The 17,446-nt window shown below is 46.4% G+C and overlaps 1 protein-coding gene across 2 annotated transcripts in view; it reads left to right on the plus strand.

The window, feature by feature from the left end:
* The window catches only part of LOC144100917 (uncharacterized), a 348,220-nt gene that overhangs the window by 251,347 nt on the left and 79,427 nt on the right, over positions 1–17,446 (plus strand). Inside the window, exon 5 of one of the 2 annotated variants that reach the window (XM_077633828.1) lies at positions 3,761–3,823. The exons of the other annotated variant lie outside the window; for it this stretch is intronic. The gene's annotated coding sequence lies outside the window, so the exon portion shown is untranslated. The remainder of the gene's footprint in view (positions 1–3,760; positions 3,824–17,446) is intronic. 2 annotated transcript variants of the gene reach the window in all.

Below are 17,446 nucleotides of genomic sequence, written 5' to 3' on the forward strand. Positions count from 1 at the left end.
GCTAATGCCAATTCGACTTTACTCAAGTTTGTTTAGCATTGTTGGTAGGGAATGACGGAGCATTTGTTGGCGAAAACATGTCCGTGGGTAAGACATTTTCCAAGGTTCGGAAAAACGCGTATCACGTACACGTAATGACCTAGTTAATTGTGCTATAGATTTTAGTTCTTGCTGACTGCTGCGAAGTAGTTGTTCATATCTTTTTGCCAATGTATATAAATGTTAATTATGTGCACTTGTTATATTAAACGGTTTTCAGTTCAAGCAAAATAAGTTCAGTTTTTTTTCCCCTCAGACCACACTGCAACCAAAAGACCTCGAGTTTTAACTAAAAGCTGCTCCCTGCTGCTATTCTGGTCCCTGCTACAGGACCGGCATGTAGCGAGCACAGTTCGTACTTCATTTCGAATAGGTGTTTTTTTTTTCTATTTTTCGCGCGCTCATCCTCCGTCGCGCATCAGTGCTCACCACTTTGTTCCTGCCCTTGTACCGTAGCGGAGCTTTTCGCGTGCGTCCAGTAATGCGATTCGCCAGGTGGCCCGATTCTTTCGACACTTTCTCTGTGTTAACACCTTTTCTCCTGAACACCTAAAGGAAAATGACGGCGACAGGAAAAACGCATGCTTTCATGCCTGCATGGGCAAAATGTCAAAACAACCTAAATATACCCTCTTCCCCTTCCCTGCGTTCGTTGTATGAAAAAAAGATGAAGAAAAAAAGATAGGAAAGAGGCGTGACTCTCACTCTCACTTCTTGTCAGTATGATGCAAAAATATAAAGAGAGAGTAAAGAGTTGTATTGGAGGTCATGATAAAGTTTCAGGGTGCCTCCATCTCAGGGGACACGAAGCGCGCCGCTTTTGAAAAGCGCCGCAGCTGCGTACACGCATTCTGTTGAGTCGGTGGGGCTCGCTGACGTCACAGTTGCGTCATCGCACTCTTTCGAGAGCAGCTGTGCGGCGGGTGGCGAGCTCCTCACCGCTTTTATCTCGGGCCGCGCGCGGAAAGAGCTTCAGCAAGCAGCTGTTCGCAGCGCGAACAGGACTGCCAAAAGGAGGATGTTATTTGTTTCTTTTCCTTGAGCCACAAACGCACTGCACTCTGAGGCTGCTGCCGTGAGCGCTGCGAATGGATGCGACGTCCCCTTTGAACCACATTCAGCTCGCCGGTTAGTTGCGTGCAGTACTGATGCGCTCGGAGCCTCACCCGCCTGAGTTGATAGCAATAGTTGGCGCGACAAGCTCCGGTCACTTCGTCGTGGTTTCGTACAAAATGGTCTCTCCAACCTGAGGAACCATAGAGAAATGGTGATTTCTGGTTGTAGAGATGGCACTTGTTACAGCGATAGCTGTTATAGGCGCCCGTCCCTGGTAGCCGTCGTCCGCCGTCGTCGGCGTAACCGGTGGGTACTAGCTCACCCACCGGATGAGCCCGTCAACCTGGTCCGCATAAGCCTACGGATGACTCTGTTTGGAACTGCCGCCTGCCAGTGCAGGGATGCATCACGTCACCACAACACCAGTGGTCACGTGACTAAACGCCTAAACAGCCATCGCTGACTCTCACGTTACGTAGTCGTAGCCGTCCTGTGAGTTTTTGTTGTTGTTCTTTATTTGAATAGTATTAACGTGAAAAAATAGTAGGAGGGGCAAGACACCTTCATTTGGGCCTGAACATACGACCTCATTGACTCGCGTGTGGCGTTCCGGGAAACCTGCTCCACTTAACGGATCTTCACTGTTCTGTATTTCATGCCCATAACATAAAACATTGAAGCTGTCGTTCGATCCACTATGTGGCGTGGTCGTCTTTATCACTGAGTTATCCAGGTACTTTCTTCTGCATGCGTCTTGAACTGCAGCCTTGGATGCTCCCAGCGCACAGCTAGCCGCGATGGCCTCGTGGCTCTAATGGCAATGGTAGCGATGTCTTCGAATACAGCGGTTGGAGTTTGTATTTTGGCGAGTCCACTTTTCCATCGTGGTCAGCCAGTCAGTCAATAAATGACCGCACCCTTTGAAATGATTTCTGGGGTTCCCAATATTACGTTGTTGTTTTTTTTTTCAGTTTGCACGCTTTGCACCTGTTTGTCCGAATTACCATTAGTGGTTTGTTAAAGCAAAATAAAACGCTACAGATATGTTGCTAGCCGGGGCATCTGCTGTCGAAGCTTGAGGCACCTGAGCTGCGGCTGGAGGAAATAAAAGGGACATAGAAAGGACAAGGGGGGGGGGGGGGGTAAAGAGCTTAAAAGGGAACAGCACAGGACGAAGAGAGGAACGTACAAAACAGAGGAACGCACAACACTTTCCTCTATTCGTCCTGTGTTTGCGCTGTTCCCTTTTAAGCAATGTTGAACCAACCAGTCCGCAACAACACCCTCGTAAAGCGGTAAAGTTCGAATAAATGGCAGCGGAAAGTAAACGAAGACATCGAAGAAACACACAGACGAGGACGATGCTGCGATGTCTTCGTTTACTTTCCGCTGCCATTTATTCGATCATGCACCAACTAGCTCAACAATCCACCTTATAAGCGGTAAAGAACACAGCGATAGAAAAGACAGAATTCTTTCTCGCTAAATGGTGACAGCTTAACGTGTTATTTCATTGCATCCAATCAATGAACGACTGAGTCGATCGATGAATAAATCAATCAGTCCGTAAGTCGCTGATTCGACCTGCCAGTTAATATCACAGCCAGCTAATATGTTCAAAGAGTGAGTTAATCATTCAGTTGGTCGGTCGGCTGGACGGACGAACGGACGGTTGGCCGGTCCGGTTGGGCCATACAGTGGAGGAATTGAGCGAAACCTCAGCGGAGCACGTGACTGCTGCCGGTTGCGCCCTCTGTGGGGGAGTGCGAGAGCGAGGGCTTAGGAGCCCCGTGTCAGCGACCCATTGAAGGCGGTGCCAATAGCGGGCTGCTCACGCTTCTTGCACAGAGAACCATTTCTCATACCTCGAACGCTTCGCTCACAGCTCCAAAAAATCCCTCCGCAGCAAATATGTGGGCCCCATAGTTATGCAGTTTGTGGCTTGCTTCCCCGATTTTTTTTCTTAATTATGCCACAGACATTCAGTTGCAGCGCTCTGGGAAAGACTAGCAAGTGATGTGCGACGTTTCCATGTTGATAGCACAGTTCAGTGTACGGGTTACCCGCATATTAGATTGCCATATCGAGCCGCCGGGTACCACAGTGTTTTCCGAGAATAGTATGTTTTGGTGAGAACTGTAGACACAAAGGCAAGTATAGTTTCGGATTGTTTGCTTTTCCATGACACTGTGCATTCCTGAGTGTTGACGCCACTAATATGAGCGATTTGTTTATGAAGGAGTTGTTTTCGACGCAGCTGCGAAAGAAGTGGGGAAAACGAAAAGGCTTTAAATTGAATAAACGACGACGCGGCGAGTTCCGCGAAGGAGAATGATCGGGAGACTCATACGAGAAGAAGAGAGCAGCGTCTGCTAGCGAATAGACAGAGAGTAGTGGCATCCCAGAAGGGGGAAATCAAGAGGAAATTGGCATGAGCCGGGCGTGTAATTCAATTCAGCAGAGAGGACAGATAAGGACAAAATATGAGACGTTGTCTGTCAGGGTAACCCATTCGATTTCGAGATAGGGTGGCCGAGCATTGCGGAGGAGAGGTCAATGCGAAAGCCCTTTGCCCTGCAGTGGATGTAATTGGGTCGACGATGACGACCGCCGGGGACCCATTTTTCTTGCGTTGGTTAAAATTGTACCTTTTCTCTCACGCCAGGTACCTGGATTTCTCACTGGCAAAGCACGCAGGCAAGATTCCATTCGGCCACTCGTCAAACCGGTAAGGTGTTCAGTGTGTTCTCAGAGGCTTATTAAGTTTTCGTTTAATGGTTGAAATTAATTTTCAGAATTAACGCGAAGTACAGTTATTGAAGAACCAGACAGTCATCACTATCAATTCTTTATTCTTACGGGCAGTCAAAAGTCTGGAATTTTTTGTGTGTGTGTGTGGATGGACGCTGAGGAAAAACTCCATCCAATTTTCCATCTTACGGTCCATTCCAATCGGCGATTTGGAGCATTGTGGAAACAAGGAATAACTGCGCAAAAAGGACGGGACAAGAGAGAAGAACCACACGAGACAAGCGCAGACTAACAACTGGTTTATTGCACCAACGCCTCCTTCCTTGAACAACAAAGCGCATGCGCACCAACCACGAAGACAAAAGCCATAACCATCTCGTCAATCTAAGAAACTCCAACTCCTTGCGGTACAGGTCTATGGAAGCCTCGCTAACACATTTGTCAGGCCCTAATCTCGCGATTCCCGAGGCTTCGATAGCTTCACGTTCTTGCTTATCCCTCGCGCGTCCGATAATCTTAGTCCCGTCCTTTTTGCGCAGTTATTCCTTGTTTCCATAATGTCGTACCGACTAGCCCCTCACCGCACTCTTCTAGATTTGGAGCAGCTCTCTAAACCTGCGGAGCAGCACAGTATCTGCCGTGGTCCAATCATATATCAGGATCTGAATCTAAATCACTCATTGAAGCACGTTCTGCGGCTTCACGCAGAACGAAAACTTGCTAAGAGGACCTTGGTGTGGGCTAGTTGGTGCTCCGGACTTGCTCCGGATCGCTGAATGGAATACGCTATTAATAAATTTCGCTTTTGAAGCACGAAATGCTTCTAGCTTAAATTCTCGCAAAGTACGGCGAACAAAGTCCGAACCTGGACCGGAACATGAGGGCGAACATATCCGATATATTCGGCAACTTTCCGTCCTAATGGTATCCAGCAGAAATGAACTTCAGCCCCGAGAGGGATTCGAACCGGCGCGGGTGCAAACAGTCAGGTTTCGCTTCCCGCTGCTGAGACCATAAAGTAATCCCCGCAGCCTGTTTCTGCGTTTCTTCATGGTAGCCTTTCGCAGTGTGCTTTGCATATCGTCGTCTTGATCACTTTAACGGGACGGCGTTAAGGGCCCTCTTCAGTGGAAAACCCGGCGCCGGCGTTGGCGTCTCGAGAAAAGCAGGCGGCTCACCTGCCAGCTAGGTCACGTGATCTTGTGACGTAATCACAACCTGCCCACCGTGGCAGTTGGAAGTTGAAGTAATGACTGGTCGCGAGAGGTTGCTCGGGGAGAGCAGTCTGGGTCTCACAAGCCCCACCCGTGGTTATGTTTGAAACAGCCACCTCCCACGGCAGCTTATTGAGCATCGCTTAACCGCTGCACTACTGCGCCATTAGTGGTATGGGGACTACCCGCGATCTATGAATCTGTAGAACAAAATGAGCTATTCCGCGTATATGGGAACGCAGGCAGAACTTAGGCGACAGAGAAGGGGTACTCACGTGGGAGGGATCGCTAATATTATTGCACTGTACTCTGAAAGGTAGTTCTTAAGCTTTATGCGATGGTGAAAGAAATAACGGTGGCCGCGTGTCCCATATGATACGCAAAGAGGACCGCAGGCCGCTCAAGGGACCCATTAACGCAAAGGTGGAGAACGGAGTGAAAGAATGGAGAGGGGAATAACTGCCGCTGTGATGTGTTCCGGGTGAATTGGACCACGTAGGGATCTTTACCGTGCATTACCATCGCACGACGCACAAGTGTCTTTCGCATTGCGGCTCCTTCGAAACGTGGCCACCGCGAATAGAAATTGATGCCATGGTATCCTATGAGTGGGCGCCGGCGGGCCTTAACCACTAAGCCAACACGGTGAGTGCCGCTGAAAAGCAAGCGAGTGTTACGACGCCTCAAACAGCCGGAGGGACTCTATGAAGGTAGCGAGACACGTTGAACGCACTGCCTGATGCGAAAATAGAAGCGGCTAAACGCAGCGGCATTGAAAGCGACGTCTGCGAATCGAGGGACCAGCGCCGGCACCGTGCCGAAGAGGAGGAGGAGGCGCCAGCACGCGCTACAGATCGTTGTTAAGTTCCGAGTACCCGTGTTCGAGCCCGACCGCGGCGGCCGCGTTTCGATGGAGGCGAAACGGGAAAGGCGCCCGTGTGAAGTGCGATGTCAGTGCACGGTAATGATCCCCAGGTGGTCGAAATTATTCCGGAGCCCTCCACTACGCCTCCTATTTCTCTCTTTCTTTCACTCCTATTTTCCCCCTTCCCTCACGTCGCGTATGAGGTGTCCACTAAGAAATAAGGTGTCCACTGAGCTGTCCACTAAGAATAAAGATCACTTATTTTTAGTGGTCGACGGCACGACCGCGACCACATTTGTAGCAGCTGTGTCGACATGGCTGTCGATATAGCGGCAGGTGCGTTGTCCGACCGAGGCGAAGGTAGCACCGTTTTGTGTAGTACATTCTCACGCCACCTCCTCTTCTTCAGCAGGTATAGTTGGCGCTGGTGGCTCAAGTCGCCCATACCCAATAACGCTCTGTCGCTTGCTGTCGTTCGCTAAGGACGTGTTCATTACTGACAAATTAAGAGCTGAAAACTGAACATTTTTCTCCACCACTTGACTTGAACTTGGGATGCTAATGACAATGTCTAGAATATTTCGGGCTCGGTGCTCACTGGCTGGAAGTGGAACGCAGTGCGGCCTAGCCTCAGAAGCCCCCAGGTGCGAAAGCACATGCGGCCATGGTAGTTTACTTGCGAAAACGGCATGCGGCGGCAATGCCTGCTTTTATTCCTTTTTTGCTCGTTGGTTTTATAGGCGACAAAAGCTGCGTTTTGAGAGAATTTGGCTTATTTGTCAATATAAAGCGTTTATTTCAAAGCTATTTGAAGCTGTCGCTTTGCACAGAATTCCGTCAGCACTGCGTCAAGAGCGAATGCTGCCGCCCTATGCCCCACTAACTAAGCGCGTCGATTAAAGCTGCAAGCATTTCTTCACGGTTCTCAGTTCTTGCGAGAAATACATCAGGGGTCTGTTGCCCTACGCGGCTGAAGCTATTATCCTCCCGCTCCTGCGTCATCGTACCTCCGGCGAATGTTGCGTCATGTATACGTAAAACAATGCCATGCTTGCGAGGCAGATGGCACGTGGATGATTTATACCGCGTTGCACTGTGCCCTGGCAGTGGAGTACTGCAGGCGAAGGCTGGAAGTGCTCGGATGCGTTTTTTAGACGCCTGGCGGAACAATTTAACCCTGTGTTCCAACTGCGCTCACACTGCGGATGTACAGAGTGTCTCATGTAACGTGCGGCATGCATTCGGGAATAACTAGCGCGCGTGGCGGCGTCACTTATTTCTACCCATATTACAATTGTGCTTAAACTGAAAACATGCAGGGTGCCCTGCGTAGCATGAGCCATGGATTCGGCAAAAAGCTGGCAGTGGCTTAACTTGGCTACCCCTAGAATTCAGCGAATAGCAAGGACGCTTGCTTAAGCGTCTGAGGCTCGTCCATGGTAGCTTCGCTACTCGCTCGCGACAGCTGTTCTATACACGTATACCACGCGACCACGTGGCTATGACGTGGTATCACATGGTCTTACGGCACCTCCATCAGATGTCATCACGTGTCTTCACATCACCCCATCGGATGTTCTTATGGTCAAAGGTCAACCCAAAGGTCACCCAATGTCAAAGGTCAACTAAAGGTCCTGGGTCAAGGTCAGGGGTCGAGTTCGACACCATAATTGTACCACATATGGTCGTACACAGCTAACGTGGTTGGGCTGAAGGTCGTTCAAGGTCATTCTCCCGCTTACGCGACGACTGCTTTACCTCGCGTAGTGAAGATTTTCGCTTCAAAAATATACTTAAGCGGCAACAATGTGAACCGCAACAACTTGATTGGCGCCCCAGTACACGTGAATGCGTGTTTGTTTTCGTAACAAGCCAATCAGTTGAGCCCCGCCGCGGTGGCTCAGTGGTTAGGGCGCTCGACTACTGATCCGGAGTTCCCGGGTTCGAACCCGACCGCGGCGGCTGCGTTTTTATGGAGGAAAAACGCCAAGGCGCCCGTGTGCTGTGCGATGTCAGTGCACGTTAAAGATCCCCAGGTGGTCGAAATTATTCCGGAGCCCTCCACTACGGCACCTCTCTCTTCCTTTCTTCTTTCATTCCCTCCTTTACCTTTCCCTTACGGCGCGGTTTAGGTGTCCAACGATATATGAGACAGATACTGCGACATTTCCTTTCCCCCAAAAAACCAATTATTATTATCAATCAGTTGATGTACTGCGTGAGGAACACTCGCCGTCATTAGTTCGTGGAACGTCACTTCGGCATATACTCGTAAATTTGTATTAATTATGTACTGTATAATTCGTAGAATTCATTCTCAAAATTAGGCTGAATCTATTATCCCAAGCGCCTGGCAAACACTACGGCGGTATTGTTTTTAGCTAATAGGGAGTTCCGTAAAATTTTCTGTGCTGTAGTGTGGTAGTATTTTTAACCAGGGAGCTTAATGGCATCAAAAGAAATGTTGAGATAGTTCTCTTTTAAAGGTGGGCGGAAGCTTTTTGGTCCCGCTTATCAAGTCGTCAATAACTATAGCCTGAAAAATGTTTTGCACTATTCGTCGGATGCGCGCTCATATTGTACCCGTATGTTTTTTTTCTTCATTTTTGTTTGTTCCTGTTACTCTATTATAGTCAGCCGGCTTTGAGCCTAATTGAAAGGACTATCAACTCAATTCCTCGGTGCTTCATGTCTTTACTCCAGTCGAATAACTTGACTTTTCTGAATTTTTGTTCCGCGCTTAAAACTTCTCTTTCGTGTAGAAATTCGCACTTCAGCTAACAGAATACTGCATCCGACGAGAAAGGTCTAATTTGTCATGTCAAGCGCGATGTCACAAAGCCGCGTGACATGGTTTTAAATACAAGTGACTGTACCGCTGCAGCCATTTTCTTTTATTTTCTTTTTCCCGTATCAACCCTACTCGCATTTTCTGCTGTGAATGCTGTTCTCTATTGCATGTTGTAGCTGCGCCGAGCTGAATGCTATGTCATCTGTTCTACGTTTATACTCAATCCCTGCTACAGACTGCAAGGCACCAAGCTGTCCTAATATGTTTATGCGAAACATTTTTGAGAATAAGTAACGTTACAGAAACTGTACTACTCGCAAGCTGTTTGAAGGTCTTCCCAACTTTCTGCCCAAATCTTAAACTTGATTCTCGAAAAGGCGTTTCAAAAGATGTCGCGATAAGCCCGAGGTATGAATCTGATTGCCATGTAACCTACAACATGGCTGCTTCTCTTTCTTACGAAGGAAACCACAGATGACTCTTGCATGTTTGCTTGCTTGCATTTAACGCTAGGCGTTAATGCGAAACTGAGTTTGGAATGCGAAACTAACCACAGCGTTAGACCGCAACGGTGGCCTAGTCGTTTGAGCATCCGCCTTGCATGCGGGAGGTGCGGGGTTCGATACCCAGTGCCGCCGGGTACCCACCGGGGATACAATGGGTACAAGCTTTCCCCTCGCGTGGTGCTTGGCTTCTGTAGGGTCAAATGCTTGGGAAATATGTCTTTAACCCTACCTTGAGCAGAAGAAAGCCTTGTGCCATGGCGCTCTTTGGCCACAGATGCCCTTGCTCCATAAAAATTCACCATCACCATCACCTTAACCACAGCGTTCGGTATATAAGGAGTAATGCGTATCGCAGTATACTAAGCATCTCCCTTGTATCTTCCGTACAGAGGAGAATTTGTTTGTATTGGTCCAGTCTCTTAAACTCCTCTTTCGCGTCAGCTTCGTAAATGCGGGACGTCGCTGGCATTACAGGCGGCGCTGTCAGCGCCAGCTAGGCTCAGGCGCATTTCTCTGACGACAGACGACACCGGTAACCTAATTTTGGATTTTACCAAGACGTGTTCCGTTTTCCACGCTTCCAACATCTATTGTCGCATATACTGTTCTTTCCTTTTTATTTACTTTGCCACTCTGCTTCTCGAAACGTGTATGGCTCAGCGCGTGGAGATTGCGATGACAAACGGATCTCTCGCGTATTCTCGTTTTGTTCGTTGCCCTCTGGGGCCGCCATATATTGCCGACGGCTTTGTTTAGCATTTTCTGTTTGTTTGTTTGCTTGGCGACGCCTTCTATCTTTACGCGAGGAGCGTTCTTGAAGAGGCTTAAAGGAGGCGTACTTTTGTCGCTTCGTTACTTCATTTTTTTTCTTTATTTTACTGTCATTATTTTGCCTTCCGCTGTTCGGAGCGAGGGGGGTTGAGGTGCTGGAAGCCGACGCCGCATTCGGGGGCCGCTAGGAGCAGACGACACGAAAACCGTTTCTGCTGAAAGCGTCGTCGGGTGAGAGGCGAATGGAGTCCTTAAACATTCAAGACGCTGGGCGCGTGTGTGGGAGTTAAGTTTTTCTTTCACCTTCTTCCGGGCGCGAAAGAGAAGGAGTAGTTCGGAGAAAAACGCATTTTTATCAAGGCGATCAGGGCTGTCAGGAGTGCCGAGAAAAGGCCATGGCTCGCTTCCTAGTGTCTTCTGGACGAGCAGAGAGAACTCTACTTTTTGATGGTGCCTGCATCTTCCTGTCGCGGACTTCTTCTGCGTATTTTTCGAAGCCCCCCTTTTTTTTAAATGCGAAAGCACTGCTTAATGGGGTCAAACCTAACCAAGAATCTTGTGTGAAGCCTCGGAATAGCTCCGATAAGTTCGGAGGATCGTCGCGCCAGCTGCAGCCAATGGGAGGAGGGCCTCGCGCCAGCTGCCGCCGAGTGGAGAGAGGGTGTAAAGAGGAAGAGCTAGAAACGCGGTTGCGTGCACATAATAATAATAATAATAATAATAATAATAATAATAATTGATTTCGGGGGGAAAAGAAATGGCGCAGTATCTGTCTCAAATATCATTGGACACCTGAACCGCGCCGTAAGGGAAGGGTAAAGGAGGGAGTGAAAGGAGAAAGGAAGAGAGAGGTGCCGTAGTGGAGGGCTCTGGAATAATTTCGACCACCTGGGGATCTTTAACGTGCACTGACATCGCACAGCACACGGGCACATGCCAATGCCAGAAAGAAGAGGCGAAGAATGAGCACATGCTTTCGCAAGTCTACTCGGTTTAACTACGTTAAACCACTACCACCTTAATTTTTTCTTTTCCCCCATCCTCGTATATCCTTGGTTACATTACTGGTGCCAGCGTTCCGCTGATCGTGGTGCTTTTTGCAGCCTGTCTTGGCAATCAGTGTAAGGTTAGGGCTTGGGCCACTGCGCCCAGCCGACGGTTGGGCGACTCGTGGGTGCAGGGCTGTCCTCGTACCAAACTCAATGCTTCTTAAAAATACATGGAGTTGCATTTCGCTTTGTTCCGTGTCTCATAGCTCTACAAAAAGTATACGTTCACAACGCATTCGGAGACTCACGCTAGCTTCTTTGCCAACCGGGGTTCAGATCAGCTGCGGTTTCTGTGAGCGGCGGTAGTGATCTCTTTCTCAACGCTCTATGTGGCGGCTGCTACTTCAGCTGCTTGGCCCCGTCTAACTTACCTGTGAGGCCGCAGGTCCTTTTTTGGCACGGTGTCCGCTGTGGAAGTCATCCAAGGCCGATGCGCTAGTCTTCGGGACGCCGGCGTCTCTGTGCATGCATAGTCGTGCCGAAGTCGCTGCTGCACATCTTACTTGCTGCAAAGATTTCCTGCCCACAATGATTCTGACATTGTCCCGGTCTTCAACGCCGCCAACGTCAACACGCTGTCAGAACGCTCTGATCAGAAGTGGAGGAGAACTGTCAGTACCAAACTGTTTCGAACTGCGCAGACGTGACTGGGAGGGGGGTTGGGGGCATAAATTTACACGCCGGCGGATCTATCGGATGACCGACCGGCCTACCGACTAACTGCGCGACCGGCCGGCTAAGCGGCCGACCGATTCACCGACCTGCAAATTCATCGACCGGCCGAATGACGGCTGACTGATTGACTGACTGACCGAGGAACAAACGAATATGTGGGTTGTGTGTGTGTGTGTGTGAGAGAGAGAGAGAGAGAGAGAGAGAGAAAAGTGTCCGTTAGACTGCTTTACTCTAGGGGAAGGTGTCGAAAGGAACGAACAAGCTCTGTGACTTTTCCCCATCCTCTGGCCTGGAAAACTACCAAATATAGCTGCGCCTATATGGTTGTCGTAAAGCGGAAGTCTTCGGAGCCGTACACTGCCTCGTTAATTTGGTGGTTCTTGAATTTTAAGGCGCAAAAAAACAAAGACAAAACACGAGGTAGACAACAGGGCGAAGCGCCAGTTCCATCAGTTGGAAGTGGCGCTTCTTCTGGCGGCCACCTCGTGTTTTGTCTTTTTTTTTGCGCCTAAAAATCAAGAATGATTGATAACCAACTAACCCAACAGCAAGTTTTCCTAATTTGGTATATCTACGGAAAGCTTCATGAGAACATCACAGAAGGACGGAACAGCAGGAGGGGGAGTATAAAAACGCTTTCTCGCAGCTAAACATCGGAAGAGGCCGAATACGTACCGAAGACAACACCAACGCGCAGAATAAAGCCGACATTGCGGAAGGGAAATAATGAAATCGCAAATGATTTTATACTAGTTTGTGTATCGGATTGGTTTAAAATTTATGTTTTTTTTTTATTGGGGCTGTGCGAATAACTTTTGCGAATGCGAATGGAGTGCAACGTTTTTAACATTCAATCGGATGTCGCCTAATGAAGCGCAAGTGGACTCATACAGAAGTTTTTTTTTTAATTTTTACTGAACCACACTACTTCCTCTGCCAACCTTTCTGGCTGCTGCGACAGTTTCTCCTTTTACCGCCATTTTTTGTGTTTTGTGCAGCACTGTCGTCATTGTGAAACATTAACGTACTTTAGAAAACGGCAAAAAACTCTCGTTTCCACTTTCATATCACGATCATTTCGCCCTCGATCCAGCTGGTGGAATTTCTTAAGCTTTAATACGGTATTTAAAGCGGCACACAGAGCATTCCAAGCTGTTTCTCCCAAGGATGTCGACATGTTATTGGTATTCTGTCTAAGCTTGTTCCTGTGTGGATAGCGATCCTTAGCTTCCGGCAGTTTTCAAACCACCTTGTTTACATCTATGCATAAATTCTCCATTTGCTCATCAGCTCTATAATAATAATTTTACTTGACGCTGGCTATTCCGAAAAGTGCCTCTCTCTACCCCGCAATTTTTTTCGCCATCTCTCATAGATGGCGCGCCGTTACAGTGAGACCCATAGAGGTGTTTGGGATGTGACTCAAAATTGAAGCAATTATTAGCTCCCATCCATGTGCCAGAAAGTTATTTGCTTCAGTAGTTTTCGTCAAATTACAGATGCAAAGATTGGCGAAGGTAGCCTGTTGGGGCAGCCACAGCCAAAGCCCTAGAAGACCGCACGCGGCACTTAAGTCGTCTGCTCGATTTCTGCAAATGGAACGCCCGCTCTCTCTTTTTACTGGCCATCTGTCACCTGCTCTCAACAGGTCCGAATTGTAACCTTCACCGCCTACACCGGTTCACATGTGCCCTTTCCACGGTGTGAACGCACCCTTGACTCCTTTCGTTCGTTTAGCTATAGCGAAGTCCACCTGATGTCCCGAATTCCTTTGCAGTCAACTGGGACCTGACCTAGGTAACATGCTCACCCGAGCAAATGTGAAAGAGAAATGCTGTGTTCTAAGTGACTTTTATATATATATATATATATATATATATATATATATATATATATATATATATATATATATATATATATATATATATATATATATATATATATATATATATATATATACTGCTGACTGTGCCAAACGAAATCTTGGCACTGTCAGTAGTACAAACGTAGACCAACGTTTGAAACGATTTATTGACGTATCAACTCTGGAACGTCAATAAGAATAATACGTTTCAAACGTTGTTCTACGTTTATACTATATATATATATATATATATATATATATATATATATATATATATATATATATATATATATATATATATATATATATATATATATATATATATATCGAATTTTAAGTCGAATTCGACTTAAAACCCTGATGAAGAACGGTCCACCGTCTGAAACCGTTGGTGAATAAACCAAGATAATCGTACAAGTTGTGACCTTTTCACTGTATATATATATATATATATATATATATATATATATATATATATATATATATATATATATATATATATATATATATATACAAACACACATAAAAGAAGGCAGTATGAACCGCGAAGCTATATACTTGCAAAGTAGATTGACACGCGCTTAAAAACCTTGCAAGGATTTACTCACGTTTCTGACGAGGACCATTATACTTTATAGATAATACAATGGTTGGGGCATGAGGAGCTCTTTATGATATGCATATGAATGAAGCCAAAAGGCACCGAACGCAAGGAAAGCATGGGGGAATATTTCTCTTGCTCATTTTTTAAATTTTACGATGTAACGAATTTGAAATTAATAGTGCAATCATTTTATGTCTGATCGATAATTGATTACAAAGTAGAAGAAAAGCAACCACATGCCGCCAGTGAGATAAGAACTCACGACCTTTAAATTTCGCATACGGTGCTCTACCAACTGAGGTACGGCGGCGGCTGTTCTAAATTCGTATAGGCCAACACAACTAATAAAAATACATATAAACATCCTTCTATGCTTGCGTTGGTTTCGGTTACTGTTAGCGTTATTATTAGGTATATAGTATAAAGCACTACTGAAAAGGACCCTTTATTTAAAGCTACAGCAGGGCTGCCGCCTACGCCGGGGAATTCCGAGAACATTTCATATGAGCTCCTTAAATAAAAATATGGCACGGAAACCCTCGACTCTATATCTTACATCTATTGGGGGAGGCTAATACCGAAATGAAACGATATAGCAGGTGGCGTTGTAAGCAATAAAAAAAGGCCGCTACATTAAGGAGTGACATGCAATATGCGCACATTACTGGTGACTGTATACCTCAATACAAAAAAAAAAGTGCAATAACTAAAAGGGATGCAATATAAATCCACATTCACTCTGTAAAAATACTTCCGATAATGAACGAGCGCATAAATTCTGAGCAAAGAGCAAAGTACAGGGAACACAAATTGATGTGCAGGCATAGTGGTTGATAAACACTATTTGATACCATTTGTATCTTTTGTACCTGTAGTTATCAGGCACAAAAGGATATATGGCATAAATTCGGTACATCATGCCACTTATTTATCACGAATAATTGATAATGTACTACCTACTTGACTTTACTGAACATGTCGGTGTTGACAGCTTTGAGGAGATTATCTTTTATTTCAATTATTTATTCAAAATACCCCTAAAGACACTAAGCCAAGGCCGTTAGATTGTGGGGAGCATTGACACACAATAATACAAAATAAATAAGCAAGCAAAATGGTGAAGACAGGAAAGCAAATAACACTGAAACCAAGAAACATCAACTTATAATATATCCATAAGTTAACTAATGTACAATATCAGCTCAGTTAGCTCAAAAAAGTGTATTTAAAGAATACGACAACTGCTGTTAGTAAACAGTATAAGAATATAATTGAATGAAACAAGTGGTTCAAGCAATAAGCAAAACTCAGACAATCTTAATAACATGCCCTGCAACTTGTTAAGGTTCCTTTCTACATCAGTGTACGATGGCAGGATATTTTAGTCTGCTGTAGCACAAGGTATGAATGGTTTAGCAAAAGCAGAAGGGTGTGCCGTGAGATGAGTTTAACTCTAAACGGGTGATCGCGGCGTGAAAAAAATGTTTGTGGTGATTGGAAGAAATCGTCATGCGTAAAATGATGATCATAAAGTTTAGTTAGCTCAGTGCTAGTTTTCGACAGTGCGATAAGTTGTCCAGTTCGGCTCGCGCCTTTTGTGCTATGACTAGTATAGCGATAATAATCCGAAAAAATGGATTAACTGCAGTTTTCATTGCTTTCAACACATCTATAATGCATGATTGATCCGGGTCGCTACGATTTGAAGACTACAATATTGTCACTAAAAACCAGCAGCAGAGCAGAAACAAACACAAGGAGTACTCTGAATGCGTTCAAGGCGTCGTTTATCGCATCCCCATATCCCGTGGAAAGCATTACATAGGACAGACGGGGAGATGTGTCAACAACAGAACAAGAGAGCACGCCATCTAGCACTAACCTAGCGGCGCATTGTGGGGTTTCTGAAAAATAAAAAAAAGTAACAAGCCGCGCTGACCTACATCATGTGCAGACACTGAAAAAGAACCCAGACAAGCTAACTCGAGGAATCTTGGAAGCCTTGGCAATCCGTAAATCCGCACAACAATGCGTGAGCGTGCCTTCAGTGTGCCTATCGAAGAAACAAGTGAATTTCCTGCGCAGCGGTGCAGACAGATAATGATAAGAACTCATTCGATGTGTTGACTATTCCCGTGTATATTAAGCGGCGTTCCTAATAGATCTTCAGTTGTTAGTAAGCAGCCTCGTCCACGTTTGTGTGTTTCTTGTGCGCGGTTCTTCTCTGCGGCTGGTTTTAAGTGATCATGCACCAGCCGGCTCAACAATGCACCTTATACAATGTTGTGCTCCTTGAAAAAGAATGTCCGCCTTATCGATCATAAAGCTAACAAATAATTTGAATGTTATAAACGTCGCTTCTTTAAGGTGCAGTGCCTCGCTGGTAGCGCTAGGTTTCACGTAGCTTCACGTGGTTAACGCTCTCCGCTTTAATCTTTACCCAAACGTTTAAAGAATTGAACTGATGTTCACAAGCCTTAGTTGCGCAGCCAGTTCGAATACCCGTGCGGATTCGCTCTCATAACAGGGATTGTCAGCGCCTCCCTTCCAGTCTCTCGAATTCTTTTGCCTACCAAACTTACCAAAAACTTGAAGACCTGCGTTACAATTTTATTTTTGTTTTTTATATTTTCTGTCACGATTGAGCGTCTGCAACTTTCCTTACGGAGTTCTTTATATTGACCTCGAAAAATCAGGTTTGGATTTGCGACGAATGTCGGATAGAAGTTACTGGCGCTAAAACATTCCCTCTGCCCGAGTTCAATTTGAGGCTCACCGTGTCAAGATAATTCAATTTGCGTGCCTCTGGCGAGACATTTTTCGAATTCTTCAGACCTCGCTTTTCGCATTTCCGCTTTTTACATTACTCTCGTATCATTACCAATTTAGATTTTTTTTTCACACGGGGCTTTCTTTTACTTTGCAGTCTCCCATCTCTGCCATTTTCCACCAGCTGTGCGTTTTCTCCTTCGTCGTACAGACGGCTCAGGCCAATCGCGATTTCCGAACGAACGAGCGAAACAAATTGACTTCGGTCGAACCTAAAATAGACACCCGCCGAGGCGACAACGTCTAAACGCGGCCCCACACGTCCCACGCACTACGATGCCTGTCCGAGGCGAAAACAACACGGCCCGGCCCTCTTACCACCTCTGCCCTCTACCGTCAGAGATCACGGCGACATGTCCGCGCGGGCGGTTGGGAGAAGCATGGTTGGGGAAGTCTCTTTTTTCCTTCTTTATTAACCTGTGTCGTTCTTAT

This window comes from Amblyomma americanum, chromosome 8 (assembly GCF_052857255.1).
Source record: "Amblyomma americanum isolate KBUSLIRL-KWMA chromosome 8, ASM5285725v1, whole genome shotgun sequence".
Classification (NCBI taxonomy): domain Eukaryota; kingdom Metazoa; phylum Arthropoda; class Arachnida; order Ixodida; family Ixodidae; genus Amblyomma; species Amblyomma americanum.